An 8,629-nucleotide genomic window follows, 5' to 3' on the forward strand; every position below is an offset into this window, starting at 1 on the left:
GTGCGGGATATTTGAAATATGGTAAGCCATTTATAACATTAAGAAACATGGGAACCGTTTAAAAGTTTCTAAATTATCACAGTCTAATGACGGGAGTTGTATCGAACCTCTTAATCTCAAGTTCATGTGCCTGATGTGCAATAAGCTGATCACTGAGACACTGGTGCTTGAAAATGGAGAAAGGCTTATTTGAATTGGCCAAAATAACAAGGTGGGAGGATATGTTCTCTCAAATCCACCTTAACAAGAGGAGAAAGTAGGGGGTTTTATACAGCTGGGGGCTTGGCAGGTGGAGTTTCAGAGAAACAAAGGGGAATCCGTGTTTCCTTCACTCCTGATAAGTCTTTGGGCAACTAGACTTCTGGGCATCAACAGCAGCTGGGGGCTGGTAATCTGGTGATCATAACTTCCTTAAAGGCATTCTCTTTTCTTCTGCAAAGCAAGCTCATAGATCCTTGTGACCCTTGAGTCCCCCCTCAAGTTAAACAAGAAAACAGCAAATTAACAAGATGAACTTCTTTGCCTCTGTGCCTGTGTTGGGAAGAAGGCTGAAGGGTAATCATGTTCTTATTGAGGTTTTACAGTAACCCTCAGGTATCCGGCTTCAAGAGCATCTGACAACTATACCCATCATTTTAAAAAAAGTCTTTCTTTGTGCATCAGACACTTTAACATAGTTTTTGTGTATATTCAAGTAAAAACATAACGAGGCATATTCTTTCATACTCAGATGAGTATTATTCAAAGTAAAATTTCATAAGGGTATTGTCCATTGAGACACTGTCCCTAACCTGACCACCCAGCCCCCAGTCCCAGCAATATGGGCTCCTCGGTCATATAATTTTGGGAAATGGTGCATACTTTATCATCCTCCTGGAAGGTTGAAAAATATTTAAAGGCTAAAAGCATATCTTTTACTTTGTTTATCCCAATGTTCCCTGAACTTAAGTATAGAAATGAAAATAAAGAACAACAACAGTAAACAAATATTTATTAATATCCCAGGAAACTATTCTTCTCAGGAAAACATTTGGGAAATGCTGCAGAATGTCAGTGGAAACTATGGAGGTTGCAACTGTTAAAAAGAACGTCAGAATTGGTATATTGCTGGATTTTTCCCTCAAAGTACTCTCCAGGTGGCCATCAAACACAAAGGAGGTATAAAAACATTCCATTGTTATCAGAGAGCTCCTTTCTAATTAGTTTAGAACTTTTTGTAGAGTATTTTTTTAAATTAATAAAAATTTAAAATTGGGATAAAATCTATGTTGTAGTTTTCAAAATAGTCACATTATTCCATAGCTACAAAGAGAAAGGAAGGATGACCCTTCTCTGTGCTCCATTTTATCCTCTTTCTGCACCAGAGGGAAATAGGATTGTATCATTTTTACTGCTTTTGGGTGGAAAATGATATAGTAAAAGAAAAATAAGACTGAGGTCAAACAGTACAGCCTTGTGATTTTCATAATGGCTACACTGAGAAACTCACAAGTCAAATCCACAACAATAAAAAAAGTATGAGAATTTAATCATTCAACTATGCTTCTTTTAGATACCTCTCCCTAGCTTTGTAGTGTTACTCATTTTTTGTTTATTTGCTTTACAAAATAGCACTATTACATGTCGTTATTGTCATTGTTGTTGTTGTTTTAAGAATGTCTGCCCACTGGGTATTTGCTGGACTCTGCTTATGCTCTCCAGGTCTCACCCCACCACCCCAGGAGACGTCACTGGAATCACAATATTGTTCTTACCACTCACAAGACTGAATTTTGCTCATGATATAGGCAACTGTGTATTTGCCTGTTGAATCTTCTCTCACACTACGAAAGTCATACATATTTGACTTACATTCTTTAAAGTTGCTTATCATGCCACAATTTATTTTTGTGCAGAGTGCAAAGGTACTTCATAACAGCCATCTTTCCTGGGGCAACACAAATTACTACTTAACTATACGTACATAGGGTCATGTCAACTTTCACTGTGTCATCATTAGCTCATCATAAATGCTATTTATAAGAACTTGGATCAACTTAATTTATTGATTGACTGTTACATGCCAGAAACAGTCATTGAAATGTTTTGAAACATCTATTTTTAACCGTGTACTCTCATCAATATAAAACAGAATTTTAATAACAGACACTGGTACATCTCTGTCAGGGCACCACTGGGCCAAAAGGTAGGCCTGCAAGCACTCAATGTAAAAGCCTGATTTTGCCAATTTCATTAGTATGTTATGAGGTACACACAAGGCCATTATTGGTATCATTGCTAATAATTGATTTTCAGGATACAGGATTAATTCATCATAATTTTATAAACACCATCACTGTAGTGGTTTTTAACTATCACAAAACTGGAAATTTCCTGGTAAAATAGCATTAGCTTAACAGTATCCAGTCCAAACTGATTCAAAAGCATGTTCAATCATACAATGAGCTCATTTTTATCTTCTCTTCATAATCTCTCTTTAAATTGCTTAGAAATAGGAAAAATTAGAAAATATACTAAAATATTTACAACTGCTGTCTCTGTGAGATATATAACAGTTTTCAAAACAGATATGTATTGCATTTCTAATTATAAAATGATCAATAAATGTTTCATTCAAAATGTTGTCTTTTTTTGTTTTTAAGGTATTTTAGAGATACCTTAAAACAATCAATCTTCCTAGTGTTTCTTTCTACTCTTGCTTTTGCTCTGTGCATGTCCCTGTGTGTGTGTGCATGTGTATAAAGGGATGTAGATGACATTTGATTTAGACATAAAAGAAATAGAGAACCAAATGCAACATATGTTGCCCAAACTACACAGTTAGTTTGTTTCGACTTTGTATTGTATAACACTTAGGAAACATTTATTATATCCTTCCTTTACTCATTTAGTCATCACTCAATTCAGCAAATACTGAATGTTAACTGTGCTTCAGCCTGTCGTACACTCTGAATACAAAGCATAGTATGACAGTCCGTATTAAGGTGAAAACAGGCATTTAAATAAAGAGCAATTATGAATATAAGGTCATAAATCCACTGAGAGAGATACACCACAGGTATAGTTGTGTCAATAATATATAAATGTGAACATTCAGTATACAGAAAACGTGGAAAAACAACGGTAATTGTTTCCTGGTATTTGGAAAATAGAAAAATTAAAACTTCAGAAGGGAAGTTTCATTGTTTATCCTCAAGGGTCTAATATCAGAGAGGTATATTTCGTAGAGATCACTCAAATGCAATTCAGCAGATAATTATTTAGTGAAAATGGTAAATTATGAGTTCTCAGGTCCTTGTACAGCTTCATAAATCTATCCAGCTCTTTGTCTGTTACTCTATGTTTGAAGAGTAGCCTTTATAATATTGATTCGGCTTTCATATAGATATTTATTCTGGTAAGTATGGTTTCTGTACAAAGGATTACTTTTAGTTCAGTAACTAGATCAATACTTCACGTCAACTGACTGCCCTTCAAATCCACATTTTATTCTCTCTGAGTTTGATTACAGTGCAGTGTTCCATCAGATATTGTTCAAATAGAAGGGATTACCCACTGGTTATCTGGACAAGAGATGAGAGATTAGGTCTTGTTGATTTGACAGCATTTGTGCCTTTATTACGTCTATTTCATATCATCCAGTACAGTGTCCTGCACATAGTAGGGAGACAACATTTGTTACATGAAGGATCATTTGCTATTATCATTTACATCATCTATTTTACTTCAATTTCTCATTAACACTCTCAGGCAGCTTTGACATCCATGCTTAGTCTTAGAGCTGAAACTGGATGCCACCAGATAGCATTTGGGTAGGTAACAGGGAAGTCTTCTAATACCAAAATTGAAGTTATTCTATGCTGGAACTTGAATTAGAGGCCATTGGTTTAAGTCCTAAGTCTTCAGAGTGACTGTGGATAAGTAATTTTGCTTCTCTTAAACTCAGTGGCGTTAATAGTGTTGGTTTCAGCTGTGATGAGAATTTTAAAAAGTTAACCTATAAGAACGTATATTTTAAACTGCAAAGCACAATACATTGGTTATGGATAAAAATCACATTATGTTATTGTTTGGGAAGAAAGTCCACTAAGAGAGCATTGCAGAAATGTAACCACCAGATGGTGGTGGGAAAGAAAGGTGAACAAGGGGAGAGAGAAAAGAATATAATAAAGACAAACCTTATCTAGCTCTCAATTGTGCTGTGGTCTGCATTTTACCAAATTTACCCCCAAAATAAGATGTCTTAAAATCTCTTTCTACCTCTGAGAAACAATATTGCTGGCCCTAATATTAATATTAAACAATCTAGTAAGTTATTTGATATTGAAAATTTAAATATACGCTTGAATTAATAAACTTCTAAGACCCATTTTGGAAATATCAGGTTGATGTAAGAGTAATGGATGAATTTAGCTCAGCTCAACCTACCCTTTTGGGTACTGAATTCATAATCAAAAAAATACAAAGCATAGAAGAAACAAGTCAATGTGAGCAAAAGACAGCGCAAACAAAAAGAGCAAAACTGATAAACACGGTTATCTACACTGTATAGAATGCTTAAAATGCATAATTCCTGAATTTAAAATATGAGGCAGAAACAATAACATTTTTAAAAGAAAGAAATAGAAAATGGCATGAAAATTGTAATCATTAAAACTAAAACTTCAATGCACAAGGCACTCACTTCCACCTCCATTCATAATGAAACAACCACCCATTGCTAGAAATACCATAAGAAGAAAAGATGTTGCAAATAGCAGACAAGGATTTAAAATAGGTATTAGAAATATACTCAAAAGGCTGAAAGAAACACAAACAAAAGAATTATTGAATAGAAAGCTATAAAAAAAATCTGCAAGAACTTTTACTGAGGAAAAATAAAGTATCTGAAACAAAACATTCACCAGAGGCTGCTTCTGTCCCCTGTGCCTAGGTGCACTCTGGGCTGGTTCGGGGGTTCTCTGGTCCCAGAGGGCAAGAACTGGGGCTCGGGTGCTCCAGTGCAGGCTGCCCTGCATTTCCGTCACCCGGGATGAAAGGAGATGACCTGAGGCTTCTGCTGTGGTCAGTCACTGGGGCCAGTAGCCAGCTGCCTGATCTGAATAGAGATGACTATGGAGACGCAGAGCTGCTGTGCAGACCAGGTTCCCCATGAGGGTGCAGGGCCTCCAGCACCCCAGCACAGACATGGAGATCTAGCAGGTTTTACTGGCTGAAAACATAAGTGAAGAAACCTCCAGAAATGTGGATTTTCAGAATTTCATGGCGAAGAGAAAGAAAATGCAGAATTTTGTCTTTGTGATGGACCTCCTTGTGCAAATGATAACCTTCATCTAGGACATGCGTCAAATAAGATTTTGAAAGATACAACTAACAGATACCAAATGATGGAAGGTTCTAAAATGCATTTTGTGTCAGGTTGGGATGGTAACGTATTACCCATTGAAACAAATGTGTTGTCAGAACTTGGTGGAAACGCTCGGAATCTTTCATCTGTGGAAATTAGAAAGTTCATTTGGTAAAGCAGCAATTGAAAATCAGATATAAGAATTTATTAATTGGAGAATAATGGTAGATGTGAATCATTCCTACTATACATTGATAGAAAATATGAAGACAGACAATTGATAATTTTCTGTCAAGTGTACGCTGATAGCTAGGTTTTTTGTCTTTTGGTCTTCGTCATCAAGGACTGCTCTGGTTGAAGCAGAATTAGAATATAATTCTGAGCATGTCAGTCATTCTCTCTATATAAACTTCTCTCTCTTAAAACCTTCTTCTAAGTTGGCATCCTGTATAGATGGTTCAACTCCTGTTATTTTTTAAGTCTGGACCACACAGTCTTGGACGATTCCAGACAACCAGTCTGTTTGCTATATGCCAGAATCAAAGTGCACCATTGTGAAATGTTCCAGTTTTGGAGTTATCCATATAATGACTACAGATAGAGCAACATCTGTTGCTTCTACTTTGGAAATAACACTTGAAGTTATTTGAGGTATAGATTTGGAAAATAGTATTTGTACTCATCCTATAATTCCTGATAGTCTCTCCTCTTTTATTTGCAAAGTATATGACCATGACAAAAGGAACAGGATTGGTTCACAGGGTCCCAGCTCATGATATGGAAGATTGCAGTGTAAACTTTTAACACAACTTGCCAATGAATTTTTTTACCGGATGAAGATGACGTTTCCACAGATGTTTCAGGCCCTTAACTTCAAGGCTGTACTTGAAGAGGGAACTGATGTGGTAGCAAAGATGCTTCAGGCCACAAAGCATTTGTTGAAAGAGGAAAAATTGGTACATAGCTACCCTTACGACTGGAGGACTAAGAAATGAGTGGTTATTCATGCCTGCAAGAAGAGGTTGGTAAGATATTAAGACCACATGAATGTTAAGACCATAGCCAAGGAATTCTTTAAAAAGTTGAAAGTTACTCCTCGATAAGAGTGAATGCCATGGTCAAAATCATGGACAGAGAGCTATATTAGTATACATCAAGGAAAAGAGTTTGGGGTGTCCCAAGTCTTATGTTTCATCACAATACGAAAGATGAATTATTGACCAATGGTCAAACCCACTGAGCATATTATTGAACAAGTGGAACAACATGGCAGTGATGTCTCAGACTCTTTCTCTTGAGCAGCTGCTTCCAAAAGAAGTCTAATTTCAGATTGGTGGTCCTGATACCTTGGCACATATACGAGGCCAGGATATTTTGAACATCTGGTTTGATAGTAGATTTTCATGGCTTCATGTTCTTCCAGGTATGGACCAAAGAGCAGATTTGCACTTGGGAAGAAAAATCGAGTGTGGCAGTTGGTTTCAGTCTTCCTTGATTCACAAGTGTGACCGCAAGGATAAAAAGCACCTTGTAAGACAGTGGTTGTTCATGGACTTAGCCGTGGAGGAAGGGAGAATAGATGTCCAAGTCTTTGGGAATATCATTAATCCTGATGTTGTCATCAGTGGAGGACAAGATCAAAGCAAGGAGCCTCCCTATGGTGTTGGTAACCTTCTTTGGTGGGTAGCTGAGTCCTAAGTCTTCACTACAGTGACAGCTGGCTCATCTGTACTTAATGCTGCCAGAGACATTAGCAAGTTTACAAATACACCTACTTTCTTTTGGGAAATGTGCCAAATTTCAATACAGAAACTGATTTCACCCCTGCTAAGGATATTTATGTCATAGATCAGTTTATTCTACACTTAACTGTAGGATTTTGCAAACAAAATTACTGAGTCATATAAACAAAGTGATCTTGGAAAACTTGTCTGGCTATTAAAACATTTTACACTACAGGACTCTCTTTTATCTTAGTATAATCAAAGATAGGCTTTACTAGGAACATAAAAAAGATCTCAAAAGACACTCTTGTCAGGCTGCATTAACTAAAAATTTGGATATAATAGTTCATTCTTTTGCTTTGATCCTTCCTCTTGGCTGAAGAGGTATTCCAGTACATGCTTCATGTTAAAGAACCCGAGAATGTTCTTCGTACTGAGTAGATTAGTACAAGCTCTGTCTGGAAGAAGCCTGAATGGGAGGAAGCAGTAAAGAGTGCATGTGCAATGACAGAGTCATTTCTTGGAAGCAGCCCTGGTAAAAATTCTTCCGAGTACAAGGCTGTCATTGTGATAGAGCTTGAACTGTTTCTTGAGGTGACAGAAGTAGTGTAGACTGAGGAGACTTCCAGCACCTCTCAGTGGAATCAATTAATGGTGGCTCCCCATACCACTGTACCTACTCAACAGCCATTAGACATAACTGCATATGTAATGGAGCTTAAAGGGAAATTCTTAATCAATTTAGAAGGTGATGATATTCCTGAAGAGTTTTTGTATAAAGTAACTGTCATGCCAAGTACCACAGAAAAATGCCCTCCTTGTTGGAAGTATAAGCGGAGCATTCAGATATACTCTGTCCATTGTGTGCAGAACTGTGTGGTTGAAAGTAGAACCACACTCAGATGTTAGCAGCTCTCTGTGCAAGAATGCCCCTGACAGTACTGCCTAGGGGTTTAGTAGATTGTATATAGTGGAACAAAATCTAAGATGTGGGTAATGAATGAAAGAGTAATGATAGAGGATGGATGTCAAATCACAAAAGAAGTATATCCTACAACTAAAGATATAATAATGTGCCTATATACATGTGGAAAACATATGTACGTGTATTACATTATCTATCCATATCATGGACTTATTCAGAACATAGATGCTGAACGTCTTGCCTTCAAATGTTGCTGAGCAGAAAATATTTTATATTTTATAAATTTTTGACATAGTATTTAGAATTGCGTAATGTCTGAAAATGAAAACATTCTGGAAACTAAAGCAAATAAACAAACAAGCAAACTAAAAAAGATGACCTTAATAGGAGGGTAAATATGGTAGGAAGGATGATCAGGAAACTTGGAGAGCTAACAACAGAAAATATCCAAATTAAAGCAAGAAAAAAAGAGCTCATAAAAACATCAACTTCCCTAATACACACACAATATGGCTTTCATAAAAGATGAGGGCAGAAACAAATGGAAGATATGTGCCTGAAAAAGTTTAAATCTAATGAAACTATAAGTCAAAGTCCCAAAAAGCTAAACAAATTTCAGTAGGATAAACACAA

The 8,629-nt window shown here is 36.6% G+C and overlaps 1 pseudogene; it reads left to right on the forward strand.

The window, feature by feature from the left end:
* Window positions 1-561: 561 nt before the first annotated feature.
* On the forward strand, window positions 562-7,955 carry LOC103555231 (isoleucine--tRNA ligase, mitochondrial-like; annotated as a pseudogene).
* Window positions 7,956-8,629: the final 674 nt, after the last annotated feature.

Source organism: Equus przewalskii, chromosome 8 (genome assembly GCF_037783145.1).
Source record: "Equus przewalskii isolate Varuska chromosome 8, EquPr2, whole genome shotgun sequence".
NCBI lineage: Eukaryota > Metazoa > Chordata > Mammalia > Perissodactyla > Equidae > Equus > Equus przewalskii.